The following is a 21,089-nucleotide window of genomic DNA, read 5'->3' as shown; positions in this document are numbered from 1 at the left end:
CTCTGTCACTCTTTAAGACTTTTAAAAAATTCAATACAACTGAGATTGTTGTTTTTTAATGAGATGTTTTTACTCTTGGCTGCTTATAAAAGCATACTTTATCACTACAGTCATAGAATTTGATGGAAGTGTATGGAGATAATTTGAATTTGGAGTTCATCGCTGCTGGTATTCTGTGGATTACAGATTTAAAGCTGAAAGGGACCTGAAATACATTCCTTGATTAAAGTAATTCTGGGAGTTTTTCTTGAGTAATTTCCTAAAATATTCTTTCTTTGCATTTTTTTGAGAGTCTAATAACAATCCTTAAGTAATCTTTTTTCTAGCATTGCGACCCTTGCTTGTAAAGTTATCAAGAGTTTTTAAAACATGTTTTCCTATCCTGATGCTTCATCTGTTTGTCTCCAGTAAACCCACAGCTTTATTTATATTTTTCATGGACATTTCTTAACTGTTGAACTTTGTTATTTTGTCTTGTTCTGTCCTTATTGTCAGTTTCTTCTTTACTGAAGTAAGAGCATGCTTTTACTTCCTTCAAAACATTTTTATTCATTTTGATGTTATAATAATTTCAGTTTTTCTGTGGCTTTTGTTAACACTGATCTTCCCTTCCCACCCCCCTTCTTTCTGGTGTCTTTTCCTTGGTTTCTTTTAATCCTTAATAGTTATTCATCATATTGAGGCTCCTACCTTCCTTCCTTCCTTCCCCCTTTACTCATTTGTTTGTTGCTTTCATTTAGGCAATTTTCTTGAGATTTTTTTTGGTTAATTGTTAATTGTAATTGTTAAGTGTTAATTGTTTCTGTAGGAGTACATTTGGAACCTGGGCTCTCCTATACACTTTTACTGTGTTATCTTTCTGAAAATTAACAACAGATTGGAAGTTAGAGTACTTGAGTTCTAGTTTTGGCTTTTTAAATACTAGCTGTGGAATTTTTTTTAACAAGGTACTTCAATGTGTTGTAAAATAGGAATAATTTTCTTTTCTCTGTCTTCCTTATTGTGAAACTAAAATGAACTAACTTATATGATGGTACTTTATAAACTATAAATTAATATCCAAATAAAAGATACTATTATTAATCAGGAAACATGGAACAGAACAGATCTGAGGGGTGGATAATTATGAAACAGGGGTGGATAACTATAAAAAGTGTTGGATTCAGAATTGGTTAACATGGGTTCAGATCCTGGCTCTGCCATGTTTTAACTCTGAGTCTCAACTATAAAATGAGAGTTGTTCCACATAACCTCAAAGATCTTTCCACCTCTAATAACCCAAATATGGTATGATAGACTAGGATGATGGCAGAAGGAATGTGAAGAAAGGAGTGAATTAAATTCTTTCAAAGGAAGAACACAGAAAATTTGGTAACAGCCTAAATACAGGGCATGAAGGAAGAATCAAGAATAAATCAGTAAAGTACCATTTATTAGGTGCTTTCAGTATGCTAAGCACTGTAAGCTGTGGGAAACACAAAAGTATAACAGACATAATTAAGTCTAAATTATGTTTAAAATATTTAGCTGGTGTACTCTAAGGCTTCCAATATGGGAGATTAAGATAAAGCTGGTGATATTAACATGACTGAGAAAACAATTTCAGTAGAATGAAACACTAAATATAGTAATAAAAATGTCAGCAATTAACAGATATATTGATTTAAAGTTTGCAAAGAGATTAACATATATTAGCTTTACAATAACAGCCAGGTAGGTATTATTATCCTCATTTTACAAATAAGGCTTAGAGACGTAAAGTAATTTGTCCATGGACATAAAGCTAGTACATATTAGAGAGTATTTAAATCCAGGTTTTCATGACATGAAGTCCAGCACTCATCACTACTCTTACCCTGCCTTTTATATAAGACTACTTCTTTCAGAAAGCTGGGTATCAAAGGAAGGAGACAAAAAGGATGTAAACAGAGGACACAGCAAAGCCAAATAAAGGTTTACTCAAGACAGTGGAGATTGGTGCATGCTTTAAAGGCAGAGGACTGATTAAAGAAACAAGAGGTGCAGGATAGATGAGAACAAGGAGGTATAAAGTCTTTAGTCATTAGTCCAGCTCTAGGTCGGAATAAATGTATAGACTCACACATAGGCAGAATGAATGGTTGTCTATATGTTATGAATTAAAGGGCTGCCTTACACAAAATTATTTTCCCACTGAACCAGAAACTGAATTTGTATTAGTCCTGTCCTAGTAAAGAACAAAAGTTTTTGTAGTTTTATGAAGTTAACTTTCCTCTCCTGCTGTAGGAGTTTCTGGAGGGTCAGTGTCTTCCACTTTAGAGACCAATGTGAGACTAGGGCTGGAGATGTCATCAAACATAAACCCTCAGTATTGGCAGGGTTCCTATAAGCTTCCTTTGTATGGCAAAAGGATTGGAATCTCCTAAAATCCAAGAAAGTCACATTGAGTTCTCAGGGTCATCTTCTCTTCTAAGGCAAAGTAATAGAGAGGATTCATTCTAAGGAGTTTGACAGTGAAAGGAAGGCAAGAAATAGGAATAGTAGCTGGATGGGGTAGCAGGTTCAAGCCAAAGTTGTTTTGTATGTGTTTTTTTTTTTAAATATGAGAGATTTAGGGGGCAAGGAACAGGAACTTATTAAACTGTCTACTATGTGAGAGAAATGAGTTATGATTTATATAGGCAAAGAATTCTTGCATAACGATGGAATCTTAGATACCTGAAAAATGGACTCTTGGATATTTAGCAAAGTAATAAGTTTAACTGAAGACTTCTCCACGTTCTTAATGTTATCAAACCTATTCCTTGGCATGAAGTTGCTGATGTCTGATGACAGGTGAATGAATGCCTTGCCATATTCACTACATTTATAGGGCTTCTCTCCAGGATGAATTCTCTGATGTACGATGAGTGATGAACTATGATGGAAACCTGCTCCATATTCACTTCATTCATGGGGCTTGTCTCCATTATGCCTTCTTTGATGTTCAATAAGGGATGAACTTTGACCAAAGGCTTGACATTCAGGATATTCACAAAGATTCTCTCCAGTATGAATTCTCTGATGTTCAATAAGAGATGACATCCAGCTGAAAGCTTTTCCATATTTACTGCATTCATGAGGAATCTCTCCAGCATGAATTCTCTGGTGTTGAATAAAGGTTGAGTGGTCACTAAAGGATTTCCCACAATCATTACATTTATAGGGTTTCTCTTGAATATGAGTTCTCTGATGTTGGCTAAGGTTTGTGCTCCAGCTGAAAGTTTTTCCACATTCGTTGCACTCATGTGGTTTTTATACAGTATGAATTCTCTGATGTAGACTAAAATGTGTGCTCCTGTTAAAGACTTTCCCAAATTCACTGCACTCATAAGGCTTCTCTACAGTATGAGTTCTCTGATGTTCACTAAGGTGTGTACTCTGACTGAAAGCTTTCTGACATTCAATACATTCATAAGGTTTCTCTTTCTTTGATGTGCTGCAAAGCCTGAGTGGCAAACTAGCGGCTTTCCTACATTTATTACATTTAAAGAATTTCTTCCATGAGGAAAGTCTCTAATGCTTAATTAAGTCTATATCTGAAAGTTTTTCCAGATGCATGGTGTCTCTCTTGGGTAGGAATTTTCTCTTGTGTATCAATCAAGGTATGAACTCAGATTGAAGTTTTTCCCAGATCTATCACTTTTATGACCTCTCTCCCCAACAGGGGTTTTCTTATGGGCTACTGGCTGAGAACTTAAAGTTCTCATTTAGGTTGCAGGGTTTCTTGTCTACCTAGATAACCTACCTTCACATTCACAGGTTTCTCCACAAATAGGGTGACAGGATATATCCTAAGTCTTTCCATGATTGGCTGTGGAGAGTCAATTTCTTCAGAAATATCATGCATTAGAAGGTCTCCTTGAAACTTAAATTGTAAATATCACCTGTTCCCTGTAGTGGGGAGAAGAAAATAAATTCAACAAATGTTCTTTAAATGGTACTACATGCAAGGCATTGTGCTGGCACTGAGGACATCAGACAAAAACAAAACAGTTCCTGCTTTAAAGAAGTTTACATTCTACCAGGCAGATAAAACATAAAAGCAAATAAATAAATGCAAGGTAATTTGAGGAGGGAGTGAACACTAACAAGTAGGGGTGGAGAGGGAATCAAGGAAAGATCCATGGAGAAAGTGGCACTTAAACTCAATCCTTAAAGAAAGATAAAGATTCAGAACTGAGGAAAGAAGGGATTCTAGATATGAAGAACGGTTTGATCAAAGAGAGTTGGAAATAGAATATAAAACCCACTTTGGATGAAACATGGAATAAATAAAGTAAAATAAAATAAAATAAATGCTAGGGGAAAACGTGAAATAAATCTGGAAAGGTAGGTTAGAACCAGATTAGACATGTCCTTAAATGACCACCAGAGAACTCTATATTTTATTCTACTGACAGCTGTTATCCATTGAAAATTTTTGAACAGGAAAGTGGTATGGTTACTTCTGATCGATGAAGATTATTTTGGCAATCGTGTCAATGATGGACTGAAGAAGGGAGAGACTAGATACAAGGATATCAATAAGGAGAATATTACAATAGTCAGATAAAAGATGCTGAATATCTGAATTAGGATGTTGCTCATGTAAATGGAAAGAAAGGGAGGGATGTAAAAAATGCTGTGGAAATAGAGTAACAATTGCTTGGATATAGTGAGTGGAACAATAATTTAGGTTAACTCAATAATTATGTACCTAGGTGACTAAAAAGATAGTGGTACATTGAATAGAATTATTAAAGTCTGGAGGACAGGTGGGTCTAGGGAGAAAAATAGCCACATTAAGTTCGAGATGCCATTAGGTAGGATATTGAAGTGGAGATATCCAGTCAGTATATATATCCCTGTGAGAATCAACTTCTGATGAAAAATTAAGGCTGCATATAGAGATTTAGGATTCATTTGTGTAAACATGATAATTAAACACCTAAGAGCAGATAAGTTCACCAAGAAAGAAAGTATAATTAGAGATGAGGACAAAGACTAAGAAGGAATCTTACAGGACTGTTCTACTGGGAAGGTAATAATTCATTTGAAATTCAGACAGGCAAATCCAACCTGGGGAGAGGATAAAGATATAATGGGGAGAGGTGAACCGGCAAACAAACTATGGATGGAGTCTGTCACAGTGGCCGAAGTGAGCACAAAGACTGGATTATGCCTATTTAAGAAGGTGGAAGTGGAACCAGGTAATAGATTAAGTGAAGGAAATTGGAGATAAATAGGATTTCAGCCAATCAGCCAGATGTGGGGACAGCAAAATGTGAGATGACTTACCAGAGATAGTATTGGTTTGTCCTAGGAAGAGATAAAAGGAGATGTGAATAAGGGCAAGGAATAACTGCTTCCCAAAAATGGAAAAGGGAATGACTTCTCCCATGCCTTGACTGTAAATACCATCTCAGGAGACCTGGAGAAATACTGAGGAAGGTTGCCATCACTTCAATTGTATCTTTCCCTCATAGACTAATAAGGCTTTGGGATACAATGACTTTGGGAATATATAGTGTGGGAAGAATTTTATATATTATACAATCCTAAGCATAATACAACCATCTCTTCTACAAGTGAAAAAATAATCCAGACAGGTTAAGTTACTAGCCTAAGGTAACACAGAAATTTAGTGATAAAACCTGGACTAAAACAGAAATGTCTTCATATCTTAGAATCTAAGACTTAGACTAATCTTTTTTTTCCTATTATGCTAAATTTACCACTCACTCACCTGAATGGGTATCTCTTGTAACTCCTCTTCAGCTCCCTGCAGATCCAACATTCACAATTCGTTTTCCTTCTCTAACTGGACAATCGCATCACATCAGGAAGCTATGATTTCTGGGTCATGGGGAAGGAAATAAGTCATGTATATATGTTCTGAGACAACAGAGATTAGTTCTAATGCTTGAACTAAGTGAGAAGATTATATTAATATCTAAAGTGGACAAAAAAGAAAGAGCCAGAAAGAGGAGGCCCTCTAAAGAGAGCTCAGAATTATGATCCAAGGAAAATTATGAGAGAAGATCTGAACTCAGCACTATATTTAACTCTCTTTACATATAAGAGAACAAGAACTTCTCGCAATTGGACATCACCTGAAATCTGTTCCCTTGATTTGAGCAATTTGAGGAATGTTTCTTGGGCATTTTCCTAAAAACTGCACAAACAAAATCAATGCAGTTAGAATTAGAAGCAAAACAATTAACTGGGGGTGGGGGGAATCTCTGTAGCAGATATCTAAGACATGAGGAGAATTACTTCTTTTTAAAGCTATCAAAACAAAGTGGGAAAGAATAAGTTTTTAATAAGAATAAGCACATCTACAGTGTGCTAAGAACTAAGTGCATTTACAAAAATTACCTCATTCGATCCTCAAAACCTTCCTATGAGGTAGTTGCTATTATCTTCATTTTTCAGAAGCAAACAAAGTGACTTGCCCAGGATCACAGAGCTAGTAAGTGTGAATTGGTTGAATTTGGGCTCAGGTTTGGGCTCAGGTTTTCCTGATTCCAGGCACAGCATTATACCCACTGTGCTACCACTTGCCTTCTTATGCCTCAACCCACATGAAGAAAATGCTCTAAATCATTGACAAAAGAAAAGTGTATTAAAATACTTTTGAGTTTCCACCTCATACCCAATCTACTGGTAAAGATACCAAAGAAGAAAAATTACAACCATGGAAAGCAATTTTGAACTTTAGCCAAAGTCAGAAAAACTAACTTTTTGATACTGTGATAACATTACTTGGTATATACACCCACAGAGATCAAAGAAAGGTAGAAAGGACTCAGATACAAAAAAATATTTATAGTAGCAGTTTTGGTTGTAGATAAGAACTGGAAATGAAGTGCTTTCCCCATCACCTGGGGAACAGGTGAACAAAGTAAGGTATATGAATGTGATCAAATATTTTTATGCTCTAAGAAGTGACTAAAAGGACTGATTCAGGGAAACCTGGGAAGGCTTGTATAAACTGATGCTAAGTGACAAACAACTTATATAATCATTAGTACTTGTAAAGGAAAACAACTGTAACTTGTAAACTTGCTTTTGTGGTGAAACTCTTTGAGAAGGTTGTCTTCTAACAGAGGTGCCTCCACTTCCTTTCCTCTCATTCTTAACTCTTTGTAGTCTAGCTTCCACCCTCAAAATTCCATCAAAACTACTTTCTCCAAAGTTACCAATGATGTCGTAAGTGCCAAATTCAGTGGTCTTTTCTCAATCCTCATCCTACTTGTCTTCTTTGTAGCCTTTGATACTATCACCCTTCTCCTTGAAACTCTCGTCTTTCTAGGTTTCCAGGATACTATTCAGGATACTATTCTCTCCTGGTTCTTCTCCTACCTATTGTCCATGCTTCTCAGTCTCCTTAGTTGAAACTTCATCCAGTTTATGCCAATTGTGGGTATACCACAGGGCTCTATCCTGGGTCCTCTTCTCTTCACTTTCTATACTATTTAACTTGGTGATCTCGTCAGTTTCAATGGATTCAATGATTATTTCTATGTTGATGATTTTCAAATCTATTGACTTGCATCTTCAACTCCCTATTGGACATCTTGAACTGGATGTTCCATAGACATCTTAAACTCAACATGTCAAAAACTGAATTCATTATCTTTCCCTCAAAATCCTCCCCTCTTTTTAAAATCACAAGGCTACCTACCACCTTTCTCCCAGTCATGCAGGCTAGCAACCTAGGTATCATCCTTGACTCATCACTCTTTCTCACCACCACTCCTCCCCAATATCCAATCTGTTGCCAAGAGCTGTCAATTTTCCCTTTGTAATCTCTCTTGGGTATGCCTCCTTCATTCTTACACTACCACCACTACCACCATGATATAGGCATCATGCCTAGACCATTGCAATAGCCACTGTTTGGTCTGCCCATCATAAGTCTCTCCCCATTCCAGTTGATCCACTACTTGGTTGACAGATTGATCTTTTTAAAAAGTGCAGGTCTGGGCATGTCTTCCTCCTACCTACTCCCACCCCCTTATTCAATGAACTCCCATAGCTCCCCATTACCTTTAGGATCAAATATAAAATCTCTGTTTGATGTTCAATGACCTTTATAACTTGCCCACCTGCAATTGTCCAGTCTTCTTACACTTCACACCTCTCCCATTTCTGCTTCCCATACAATGTTATCTAGTGACACTGGTCTCCAACAAGACACTCCATCACCTGACTCCAGGAATTTTCAGTGGCTGTACTCCATGCTTGGAATGTTCTCCCTCCTCTGTGCTCTCTGGCTTCTTTCATATCTAGCTAATATCCCACCACCTTTACAGGAAGTCTTTCCCATCCCCTTAATACTAGAGCCTTTCCTCAGTTTACTATTTCCCCTTATCATTCCATAGAATTTTTAAAGGCAGCTAGGTGGTACAGTAGATAGAGGCTCTGATAGAGGGTCAGATAGAGGGTCTGAAGTCAGGAAGAACCGAGTTTAAACTAGCCTCAAGACACTCCAAGGCAAGTCACTTAATCTCCGCCTCATCTACAAAATGAGGATAATAATAGCACCTGCCTCACAGGATTATGGTATCATATGAGAATATGGCAGCACAGTGTCTGGAATATAGTAGGCACTTTAAAGATATATACTGATTGATGATAAATCATGCTTGCCACCTTTCACTGGAAAGGTGCTAGATTAGAAGTGCAACGTGAGGGATATATTTTCAGACATAACCAATGAGTAGGTTGTTTTGCTCCAGTGGACTTATTTGTTACAAAGAAAGGCTTTTATTTTGTTATGTGAAACAATGGTGGGGATAGTGATGATGATACCAAAGGAAAAAGAAAAACAAAACATTTTTAAAATACACAGAAAAAAGCTGAAGGAAGTTCAGAGGGGGACACCGACAAAGTAATGTTAGAACTATCCAAGTTAAATTTAATAAATACTAACCATAAAAACCTCAGGCTCTATATAATAAAATATCATCTTATAAAATCCCCCTTTCAGCTCTTTTTTTATAAGGAAATTATCATATTTGTTAATGTTGGGTAAGTTCATAAGAATAAAAAAAATCCCACGTTTAAAAGGTTGGCACTGCTTACCCTAGAATTAGCACCTCCATGGTAAAAACAAAATGGGAGAACCAGGGATGATATTTTTTTTCAAATACACATGGAATGCTCATTAATATCAATCCCATGGTATCTGATAAAAAAGAAGTTCTACATTTAGAAAGGCAGAAATTATGCATCCTGTATTTTCAGACCACAATGTGATAAAATTACAATTCAATATCAATATACGCAGAAGTCATAAAGCTATAAATTGAAAAACAAATCTACCAAAAATGATTTGGTGAAAAAAACAAATCAGAAAGATCAATTGGCAAGCATTTATTAAGTGCCTGTTATATACTTGGCACCATATTGGGCACAAGGGGATACAAAGACAAGACTGATATAGTACCTGCCCTCAAGAAGCTTATGGTACATTGGGTGATACTATATGTCCATAGCTAAGTATGTACAGGATACATAATAAAAAGTACATAGTGATTGGGAAAAGGTAAGAACTGATATAAGAGATGGTACTTGAGTTGAACCTAAAAGAAATCCAGAGAGTCCAAGGTGTAGAAGTAAAAAGGAAGAGTGCAGGACTCCATCCTGCTGCAGCTTGATCTCACAAGCCTCATAAGCAACAAAAGTTGTATATGAGGTATATGTCTCCTGCAACAGCAAGGACATGACCAAGGTCAAGCATGCTTCCTTTGGAATCCAGCTGGGCAGAATATCCCCTAAGTAAATTGTATAGAATTCTGTATCATGAAGACAGGACAATGGATCGTAAAAGTTACACATTGTATATCTGCGTGTTCTCCCAGGAAATGTACATTTGCCTCTCCTCATCTTGGGATGTAACCATGATGTCAATTTCTAAGTAAAAGTTGACTCCTGATGTAGCTCCGGAAAGTCACTTGTTCCCCATCCTGCCTAGGCTCTATCTTGAACAGTTTGGTGTGTGTTGTCTTCTACACCCGCATGGGCTCTTGTCCCCTTACAGGGGACCCCTGTTCAGCCTCTGCTGCACGGGATGTAGCAGGAGAGCACTCCAGGAACGGGAAGACAAGCTGTGCAAAAGCACAGAGATGGGAAGTGGATTGACATGCATGGGAAATAATAGCAAGCTGGCCAACTTCACTGGAGAATAGAATGCCTGAAGGAAAATAATAATAATAACCCAAGAAAGCTTTTATATTCATAAGAGGGAGCACAACCCAGTACCTTTTAAGAAACAAATTTGGTGCTGACTTTAAAATATGGCAAAGATAACACTACAAAAGAAAACCAATCCCTTCATTAATATATATATATATGGATATGCAAATGAAAGACAGCAATATATTTTTAAAACCAAAAGACCCATCATATGATTAGATTAATAGAGAAAAATCCATTAATAAAAATCCACAATTCATTTGTGAAAAAATTGCCAAGAATAAAGATTTTTCCTTTATCCAGTAAAAAATATCTAATCAGTATGATATATACAGAGATAATAATAATACTGTAACCTCATCACTAAAAACTTTTGACAAATAAAATCACAGATTTTGAGGGGGAAAGGACTTTAAAAATAATTTAATCTAGCCTCTTCATTTTATAGACAAGAAAACAGAGGCCCAGACAAGCAATTTGATTTGGTGCAAGTAACACAGAGATAGAACCCAAATCTAGGTCCTCTGCGTTTAAATCTAGCACTGTTCTTCTTTCCTTATACCCCATTCCCTCCTCCTCTACTCAAGTCTCTGGTGGTCCTTTTCCTTACCAAATCCTGCTCCTCCACTTGTGCTCTCAATTCCATCCTCTCTACTCAATTATGGTAAATTACTCCCTAGATCATTCTTTCTCCTATCTTTAATCTGTCCTCATTCATTGGTTCTTCCTCTGCTAAATGCCCAGGTCTTTTTCTTAAAGGGTCTTTTATTGACCTTGTCAGTTCCTCAATCTACTGTGCTATAGATCTGCTTTTCACAGCCAAACTCCTAGACCATCTACACACTTTACCTGCATTTCCTTATTCACACCCTACTACTTAACTAAAGCTATTCTCTTCAAGGTTGCTCTTAAATGCTAAATATCTGGTCTTTTCTCAGTCCTCCTACCATAGGTTCTCTCTATAGTCTTTGACATTGACTCTTTCTTTCTGGACACTGTCCTCCCCTTGCTTTCTCCTCAACATTATTTGATTGCTCTTTCTCAATACCCTCTGCTGGATCATCATTCTCCTCCCATCCACTAAGTGTGGCCTTCCCTCAACACTCTAATGTGAGCCCTGATGTCATGGTCCTCTTAGAGAATGAAGGGTGAGTAATCTCCTCTCCATCTCCCTCTGCCTCTCCACCTGTGGGTACTCTGTCCAAAAGAAGGAACATTTTTTTTAGCTGTAAGATGCATCACTAACTTGGGGGTTTACTGGCTAGATTTCTTTCTCAAAAACCAAGCCTTAAACACAATTCACTCTGGAGCTCATAGAAAGGACCACAATCCCAGCCCTCCTACCACGGAGTAAATGTAAATAGCAAATAGTAACTGTTTCTCTTTTGGCCAGGAACCCTGAGGGTCTTCCTCTCCTAGTTTAAAGTTTATTTTTATTAAAGGGGCCATCCCTTGACTCACTTCTTAAAGAGGCCTATTCACTGATTGAATGAAGCGAGAATGTGAAAGGCCTTAGCCTACAAGGGCCAGGGCCTCCCATTGCATCCTGGGCCATCTCTAATCATCCCAATAAATATCAGGCCACTGAATACAGATGGCTCTGGAAGAGAAAGTGAGGCTGGTGACCTTGCACAACCCTCTCTCACTCAAATCCAAGTCAACTGCACTTCATGTCATCATTCACTGATGTCATGGTCCTCTTCCAGAATGAAGGGCAAACACAATCAAAGCTCCTCTCCCTTTACATTCTTTTTCTTGATGACCTTATTAACTCCCTTGTGTTCAATAATCATTTTGATGCAGGTTGCTCACACATGACCAACTTCCTGCTATAAATCTCTATTTGGATATATCTTAAACTCAATATGTCTTTAAAAAGAACCCATTATATTTTTCCTAAACCTATCCCTCCTTCAAACTTCCCTGTTTCTTTTCATAGCACTACAATCCTTCCAGTAACCATATACCATTTCACTTTATAAGAAATGAGAAAATGTAGCCCCCTCTTTTCTTTGAAGAGGGGGCAAACTACAGGGTTGAAATGTCCCATGTGCTGTCAAATGCAGCGGATGTGGCAGTTGGCTCTGACGAACTATTTTGGTGAGGGTTTTTTAAAACTTTTGAAACAAAGGTTTACTTGGTAGGTGAGGTGGGGAGGCACATTTGGAAAAGTGTGAGGCAAAAAATAAAAAGCATCCAAAAACAGACTTTAAAAAAGTAAAAAGAAAATTTGGTACTCCTACATTATATGTAAGTTAGGAAAATTAATTTAATTGTAAATGTAAAATGGCTTTGGTTTTTTGAGACTGGGTATCCCCATCTCGCACCAGCTGGAAATACAGTGGCCATTCACAGGTATGATCTCTCTACTGATTGGCCTGAAAGCTTTGACCTGCTCCATTTTTTTCCTACCTGGGCTGCTTCACCCCTCTTTAGGCAACTTGGTAGCCTCCTACCACTGAAGACTCATCATACTGGTGTTAACATTTGCTAGGCTTGAGCCTTACTAAAGCTCACAACTCCTGAACTCAAGCAATCAACCAGTTTCATCCTCTCCAGCATGAATTATAGGCATGCTCTACAAGACCAGACCTAAATTATTTCTAAAGAAAAAAAATTGCTAGAATATAGAACTTTAAAGCTTGCAATGCATTTTACATATGCGATATCATCTGATTCACACAACAACCCAGTGCAGTAGGTGCTATTATTATTATTTTACAGATAAGGAAACTGAGGTTAAGAAGTTAAGTGAATTGTGCAGTCACATTTTTACTAAGTGTGAGGCAGGATTTGAATTCAGGGCTTCCTGACGCTAAGACTTCACCACTTAGCTGTCCAAAATAAATACAACTCAAGTGCCACTTTTACAGAAGGCTTTCCCTAACCCCTTCACCCCTACCAAAGTTGTTAACTCTCCCTTTTGAAGTTCCTTTTTTTTTGTATACGTTTGGTATTTATTTATTTATTAGTACACATGTTGCATCCCTTCCTGACTCTCCAAGTAGAACTTAAAATCATTGAAGGCAGATACCATTTAACTTTTGCAAATAGTGGGCATTTAATAAATTTGTGCTGAAATGAATTTCACATCCTCTCTCCATTCCCTCTTACCCAAATCCCCAGTCATCAAAAAAAGGCCAAAGCCCATGTTTCAAATATAATTACTCAAATAAAAGGTCAGAGAGATTATCTTTTCCATTTCCGTCAGTGAGCTGTATGTCAAGTCAATAAAGCTGAACCAAATACTATCATAGAGTATCCGAATTACTTGTAAGAAGGGAATTATAATTTTTATATTAATCAATATGATATGTGTAATGAATATACTAATAATTTAGTTTTCTCAAGAGCTGCCTCCCTGGCTGAGGAGTCAGAGCTCACAATGCAGCTTGAACTGATTAATCAAAACTCTGACAATGGTCACGATCACCAGGCCTTAAGTGAAGTGAATCAAAGATTGTAGAACCTGTTCCTATCAAAGAACTCTGGCTCTGTACTCTAGGGCAGGTGGTCATGACATCCAAAGACTTGACTCCGTTTTATTGGGGGATTTTGGGTTTCTCATGGGAAATGATTGTAATGTACCTTCCTCCCTCCTTCCCCACTTAAGATTAAAATATATAACCTGTGCTTTTACTTCAGCTAAGAGAACATTCCTCACTCTGAAACTGATTAATTAGACTACTTGATTACTGGTACTCCTGTCTCTAGGCCTGCTTTGTGTGGCTTGAGCATTCTCAGGTTAGAGCCTGGCTCTGTAAAAATCCTGTCAACACTAATTGGTAGAAGTTTCATAGGGTGAAGCCTTGAGCTCTCCAGTACCAAGGAGAAGGGACAGGCACCACCGGATCTTTTTTCAGAGTCCTAACTCACTTTGACTGGCAGGTTCACTCTTACTCCACTATTAGTGGCTCAGCCTTTGATCAAGTCTGGCTTTTCATAGTGAAGAATAAGTCCTCTTTTTTGATCTGAGTCATTTTGGTAAGGCCTATGTATTTTTGTTTTGTTTTCTGGGCGCATGAATTTGGCTTCTGCATACATCTTTTCTCTTATATTGCAAAGCTGGTTATGGTCTGCAGTTTTTTGCTTCTCTTTTTTATAAATGCATTCTGGGGTATGGACTGCTGGTTTTATTTCCGCACACACTAAAAAAATTTTTTTTTGCCTAAGAGTTGCTTGTGCAGTTTTGTTGTGCCATTAAACTTCTTCAAGCAGTTAATGATATTGTAATACCCAGAGCACCTGTTGTGCCAAACCTCCACACTTTGCTTAAATTAGTATCACCCTGGGCCATTTATTTCATGGTGGTTGACCTTTGTAGTGCCCCTGAAAGCCAATTTATTTTTGCTTTTACCTGGGAGGGATGCCAATACACATGGACTGTCCTTCTGCAGCGATTTCATGAGTCACTGTCCTATTTCTCACAGATACTAAAACAAGACTTGTCTTCATTAGATTTTAAGGACTGTCCTCCTCCAATATGTTAATGACCTTCTCCTTTGTTCCTCCTCCCAAGATATTTCCGTTTGGGACTCTGTATACCTCCTTAGTGGCTTAGCAGCAAGAGCAGCACGATAAGATATCTAGGGACAAACTCTAGTTTGCCCTCCCCTCTATAAAGTTTCTAAGACATCACCTCTGCCTTGGCCTAGACTTGTCCTGTCTTAAAACTATGATTCAGTTTCCTGTACTCCACAGCAAGCGTCAGCTCAGCACCTTCCTCAGTCTGGCAGACTATTGCCTTCCCTAGATCCCTGACTTTTCGGGTCTTGCTTACTCCCTGCGACCTCCTAAAGGATTCTGTAGCTGAGCCCTTAGCTCTTTCCCCAGAGGCTTAAAACTCTTGATTCTCAGTCTGCCCTCCAACAATCACCAACTTTAGGCCTCTCCAACTGTTATCTCCCATTTAATTTCTTCATCTCTGAGAAAGGAAGGGGATGCAGGTGGTGCACTAACAAAAACATGGTGAAAACTTTTGTTCTGTGGGATATTATGGTAAAACTTTGGACAATGCTGTTAAAGGCCTCCCAGGCTGTCTCTGAGCAATAATGGCCACAGCTGTTCTTGTCTCTGCCATTGAGGATATTTGTTTTGACCCTCCCTTACCAATATGTATTCCCCATGCTGTTGAAACACTCCTAAATTCACACCGTACTCAGTATTTGTCCTCTACAAGGCTAGCCAACCTTGAAGTGACTCTGTTATCTAAGCCTAATCTGACCATCAAACATGTAAACACACTCAATCCTGCCACCTAACTACCTGCGGTGGAAAATGAGGATGAGACTTTAGATCATGGGTGTGGAACCTGTGGCCTTGAGGCCATCTATGGACCTCCAAGTCCTCAAGTTCAGCCCTTTGACTTCACAGAACACAGTTGGATTCAAAGGGCTGTACTTGAGGACCTAGAGGGCCACAGGTTCCCCACCCCTGCTTTAGACCATGACTGAATAATTTATCTGGATGTCTTACTCCCCTCCCCTGCCTAGGAAACTCCCTTAGAAGGATGGAACTGACTGGTATACTAATGGATCTTGCCTCAGAAATGAGGGAGACTTGGTTGCTGGATATGGTATCGCCACTACTACAGATATGCTTGAAGCTACATCACTACCTGATGCACATTTGGCACAGCAAGCCAAGCTTGAGGCAGTAGCCAAGGTTTGTGAATTAGGAAAAGGAAAAATGATTAATATCTACAATGATAGCAGACATGCATTTGGAGTGGCACATGACTATGGAAACATCAGGGCTTCCTCACCTCCTCAGGAGAGTCCATTAAAAATCAGAAAGATTTCCCAAATATTAGATCTTTTGCTACTTCCCCAGCCTATAGTACTAACTATAATTCCAGGGCACAGTCAAGAAAATAGCATGCCCATGGAAATGACTTGGCTGTCCAAGTAGCTAAAACAACAGTTTTAACTCCTCATATTTCTGAGATACAAGTCCCATAAGCACAGACTTATTAGTATATTCATCTCAGTCTGAAGGACTGCCTAAGCCTCCTAGCCTAACAAAAGAAGAGGTAGCCACGTCCAGAAAAGAATGCTTATCACAAAACTAGAAAAACTTCAAAAGGGGGGATATAAACTTTATAAGACTTTGGCACTATGGGTCAGCCCAAACGGACTTAGAGTACTCTTTAAGAACTTATGCGTCTCTGTGATCAAACACCTTCATTCATTCAGCCACTGGATACCAACAAGCAGGTGGAGCTAGCTTGAAAATATTGGTGGGGGGTTTTCACAGGGCCAGCGTTATCACTTATGAGATGTGTTCCACCTGACCCAAGCACAATGCATCCAAGCCTCTGAAGCCTACTTGTGGGCAGTTTCCCCTCCCAGATTCTCTTTTTCTTTGAAACTTGGCAAATAGACTTCATTCAATTATCGCTTGCCTTGGATACAAATATGATTTGTTTATGTCTCATGAAACTCCAACTGAAAATTTAGCCCCTGGTAAGTTCAGAGGCTGATCCAACCTGGTGACTGGCTCTACTGGAAACGCCATCTCTGAAAACACTCCTTGGAGCCATGGTGGAAAGGCTGCTTTAAAATCCTGCTCCCAAACCCCCACCACAGCCAAACTCTGGGGAATGGAGTCCTGGATCCACCTGTTACATCTCAAAAGGGCAGGAACTTGCACTTGGATTTCAGAACCCATAGGTGACCTGATCATAAAGATTAAATGAGATCTAAAGCAGCTGACATGTGAGTGGACAGCTGTTCCCAAGACCCCTAGGAGGAGAAGATGACAGCTGACGCAGACCATCAACCCAAGAAACTGGATGTGGGCTGAGTCTGCAACTACTCTCTCCATAAACTAAGCCTTTTCTTTAATCTTGCTACTGTCCCCTCAACTTCTTAAGGTTCATATAAGTAACAGGGCTTTTTTCTTTCACTTTTATGTTGTACTTATCTCCTTAAGATATGATTTAAGTTGTGATTAATGAAAATTTTGATATTTAAAGCAAAAATTCCTGGAACTGTAATTTGTTTTTGAGCTTTGATCACAGAGATAGTGTCTTAACTGTCACAAAACCAGTAATAGAAAATGGCACGGACAGCAGTCTGAGGACTGCTAAAGTGAACATTTATGCCTAGGAAAGGCTGTGGGTCAAACCTAGGATACAGCCTTGGTAGTATTCTCCAGACTTTATTTCCTCATTGTGTTATTTCCTTTCTGGAAAAGGAATTCCCATCCGGTTAATCCTGAGCATTGCTTTAACACTCTGTAACTACATATTGGCTGTCAGATATGACTCATGCCTGGAATCAAACATAGTTAAGGGAGTTTTCCCAATGTTATGTAACTATATCTTCCTTTTTTCCTTTTATAGCAAATTTCTATAATCAAGAAATTTTCAAAATCACCTTTTGAATGAATGTTCCTTATTAAGGGTTGTTCTGACCTTCATGGCTGAAAGGAGGGAATGAGAAGGGAATTATAATTCTTATATTAATCAATATGATATGTGTAATGAATATGTTAATAATTTAGTTTTCTCAAGAGCTGCCTCTCTGGCTCAGGAGTCAGAGCTCACAATACAGCTTGAATTGATTAATCAAAACTTTGTCAATGCTCAAAATCAATGGACCTTAAATGAAGCAAACCAAAGATTGTAGGACCTGTTCCCATCACAGAACTCTGGTTCTGTACCCTAGGGGAGGTGGTTATAACATTCAAAGAGTTGACTCCAGAATAGTTTTATTGTGAGATTTGTGGGTTTCTCATGGAAAACCACCAAATGGTAGTATGTAATGCAACTTCCCTCCTCCTTCCCCACTTATGATTTAAATATATAATCAATTAGACTATTTCATTACTGGCACTCCTGTCTCTGAGCCTGCTTAGTGTGGCTTCCAGCATTCTCAGGTTAGAGACTGGGTCAGTAAAAATCCTGTTGACACTTGTGTCCCTACCTTAGGATCACAAGAAAGAGCTAACAGTATCTCTGGCAGGAGAGAAGGAACTCCAATCTAGCTAGGACCTGTTATGAACAAAATAGCCATTCCATCCTCTTGGAAAGGAGAAAGTAACCAGGAAAGTAGACCAACTTTGCCTTAAAACTCCCAAAGTACAAGACATGAAGACCACACACACCATGTTAGGAAACAAGTCAAAAAGAAGCTAGGAGCTCCTCTTCCTCCCAAGACTGGAGGACCATAATAAACACTGATACTTAGGATCCAGATTCTTTCACAGCAGATTCCAGGACTAAAATGGAAATCAGGTTTAGCTTTAAGTTCTCTCTGAATGTTCCAATTGATCTGGGGCCTTTTTGAATGCCACTTATCTCCTTTGGGTGAAGAAGTATCCAAGAACAGTCCCAGTCCCTTCTAGAATCAAAGCAACAAGACTCAGTTATTGAAGTAAAGACTCTAACTCTTGGTGTGCTCGTAGCAGTTTATGGGGTACAGAAGTCTGATCTAGGGCTCAGGGCAGAATGAATTCAGATTTCTGTTCCCAATATACTATGAAATCTGAAGTAACTCACTGTCTCTGTACTCCAATCACCTCCTGATTTAATGAAGAAAATATTTATATCCCCTCCCTGCCTTAGTTTATGGTGGAATCTCCTTTTTTCTGATATAATTGTTTAGATTAAAATGACAATATGACCTAGTGCAAAGAATACAGAACAGAAAACAGGCCTTTTTCTGGCTCCATTACTGAACATTGTACCCTATGTCACCTCAGATAATTCACTTAATCTCTGAGAGCACCAGGATCCTGTTACAATCCCTTGTCAAGTATGGTAACAAATACTTGCCCTACTCTATGCCATAAGGCTCTTGTAAAGATCACAAGACCCAAGAAAGAAATATTAAGTACTACATACATACTTAAGTATTTAATGACTCACAAGCCCAATTTTCAAACCAATTGCTTAAAAGACTGAGTTGGTATAAACTTGGGAAGAGGAAAAGGCCCTTTGAGGATTTACAAAAAAGTAGGAAAATTGGACTTCCTCCTTTGGTAATGGGAAAAGGGAGAAATGTGCTATAAGAGGTTTTGTGGGGTTCAGGTTCCCAAAGAGTTTTACTGCACTGAATTTGGAGTCAGTGGTTAGCACTGGACAATTAATTCTCTGGACCACAGCATGCTCATCTATAAAATATACCAGTTGGATTCAATGATCAGTAAGGTCTCTTCTAGATCCAAATCTACTGTTCCTACCTGTCGGTAATACCTTTCAACAATTTCTGCCTCCCACTTCCATTCTGTAGAGACTGTCGAGATCAGTCCTTCCTTCTCACTTTTATCCTCAAACATTTGGGTCAAATCCTCCTTCCAGAGTCAGTGCCTCTTCACTACTTTCAGTATATTGTATCCCCACCATATTCCTAATGGCCTCAGGTAGACCATCACAAACTACACAAGCATCAACCACATCTGAACCAGATTTTCCTTGAATCTCCAGCCCCAGAGCTCTCAGAATTAGTAAAGCTTGAACACCTCCTGAAAGCAAAGCCACTTAAATTCAGTTAAGTGTGTCTCCCCTTAGAATGAACTTCTGCTCCAAGAAGAAACTCTTCTCCATTCACCACTAGTAGCCAAGAAGTATATTTAAATGAGTCAGTTGATCTGAGTTCTAAAATTTAGTTGTGAGACCATGGGCAAATCATTTAACATTTCTGAACCCATTTCCTGAACCTGTAAAATGGAGATAAATTTATATTTGTTTACATTATTATGTATGTTATGGATATCATTTTTTTCAGGGGAGTTTGGATCTGAGAAACAAAAAGGTAGTTTTCTTCCTAGTGGTACTTTCACTCTGGGACTATTCAGAGAGCCAACCTTGAGAAGATTCAGGTTCAAACTTACTTGAAAGGGTCAAAAGGAGGGGCTTAAGGAGTCATAAGGTAATACAGTTCAACCTCAGTATCCCACAGGAACTATAGAAAGACTTAGAATGCACACAAGGTGAGCATTAGGCAGCAGAGTACAATGGTCAAAAGGGATGAGAGGCCCAGCAGTTGAGCTATTTAAATATGTAAACAAAACACTCAAGGACACAGATAGGCAGATAGACACATAGACATAGACACATACAGGCACGCACACATACACACAGAGTCTCAGACGAAAAAATTATTTACTGCCTCGTTGTCCTTGGAACTAGAAAGTAAAGACCTTCAGGGCACTAGGAAATACATATGCATAGTTAGCTGGAAAACGAAACAAAGGCACTACTGGATAGACTAGAATTGATAGACTAATAGATAGGCAGGAAATGGGGGGGGGGGGAAGAGTGTCTCCTCTACTTTTCTGACAAATGAGGATGCAACCACAGGGCTTCGGGTTTTGTTTACAAAAAGACAGATATAGTTGAGACAAGACTGTACCAAAAAAGAAAGGGTTGGGTGCCCCAGAATTTGTCCTTCTTCCTTCTACGGTTCCCCACCCCTGCCAAAATCGCACTAGGGCACTGCAGGGGAGTGGCCAGGAGCCAAGGGCCGGGAGCATTCTTGTGGATACCGGTGCCCCCAGGGCTGCAGACTCACCCTAGTCCAGTGCACAGCCGAACAATTCTTCAGGCTACTCTGGAGAGCGCAGCGCAAGCCCTCCAGTCCAGTGCCGCGCCCCGTACACAGTCCAAACCCCTAATGTGGGGGCCGGACCAGGAGCACGCAGCCTCCTGCAGCAGGAGGAGGGATTAAATAAGGACCCCATTCCCTCCCTGCCCCCCCTCCCAAAAGATAAGCAAGGTGGAGGAGAGGGCTCAAGAGCTTCCACGCTGCCTTTCGAGGTCCCTCCCTCCCGCACCCGAATACACCTTCTGACCTGGCAAGAACTGTCCACAGGTACCCGAGGCCGTCAAGCAACAGATTGTGAAGCCGGATCATTTAAAACTACGATTCCCAAAATCCCCC

General features: G+C 39.0%; 1 protein-coding gene and 1 pseudogene across 1 annotated transcript in view; both read right to left on the bottom strand.

The window, feature by feature from the left end:
* The window catches only part of LOC140525518 (uncharacterized), a 98,718-nt gene extending 77,838 nt beyond the window's left edge, over positions 1-20,880 (bottom strand). The window contains exons 1-3 of the mRNA XM_072641009.1: positions 20,721-20,880; positions 5,747-5,856; positions 3,767-3,912 (exon numbers count right to left, since the gene is read on the bottom strand). The gene's annotated coding sequence lies outside the window, so the exon portion shown is untranslated. The remainder of the gene's footprint in view (positions 1-3,766; positions 3,913-5,746; positions 5,857-20,720) is intronic.
* On the bottom strand, positions 1,412-3,579 carry LOC140522677 (uncharacterized; annotated as a pseudogene).
* Positions 20,881-21,089: the final 209 nt, after the last annotated feature.

This window comes from Notamacropus eugenii, chromosome 2, assembly GCF_028372415.1.
Source record: "Notamacropus eugenii isolate mMacEug1 chromosome 2, mMacEug1.pri_v2, whole genome shotgun sequence".
Taxonomy (NCBI): Eukaryota; Metazoa; Chordata; class Mammalia; order Diprotodontia; family Macropodidae; genus Notamacropus; species Notamacropus eugenii.
Note: the sequence above shows the minus strand (reverse complement) of the source record. Positions and strands in the feature narration are given on the sequence as shown.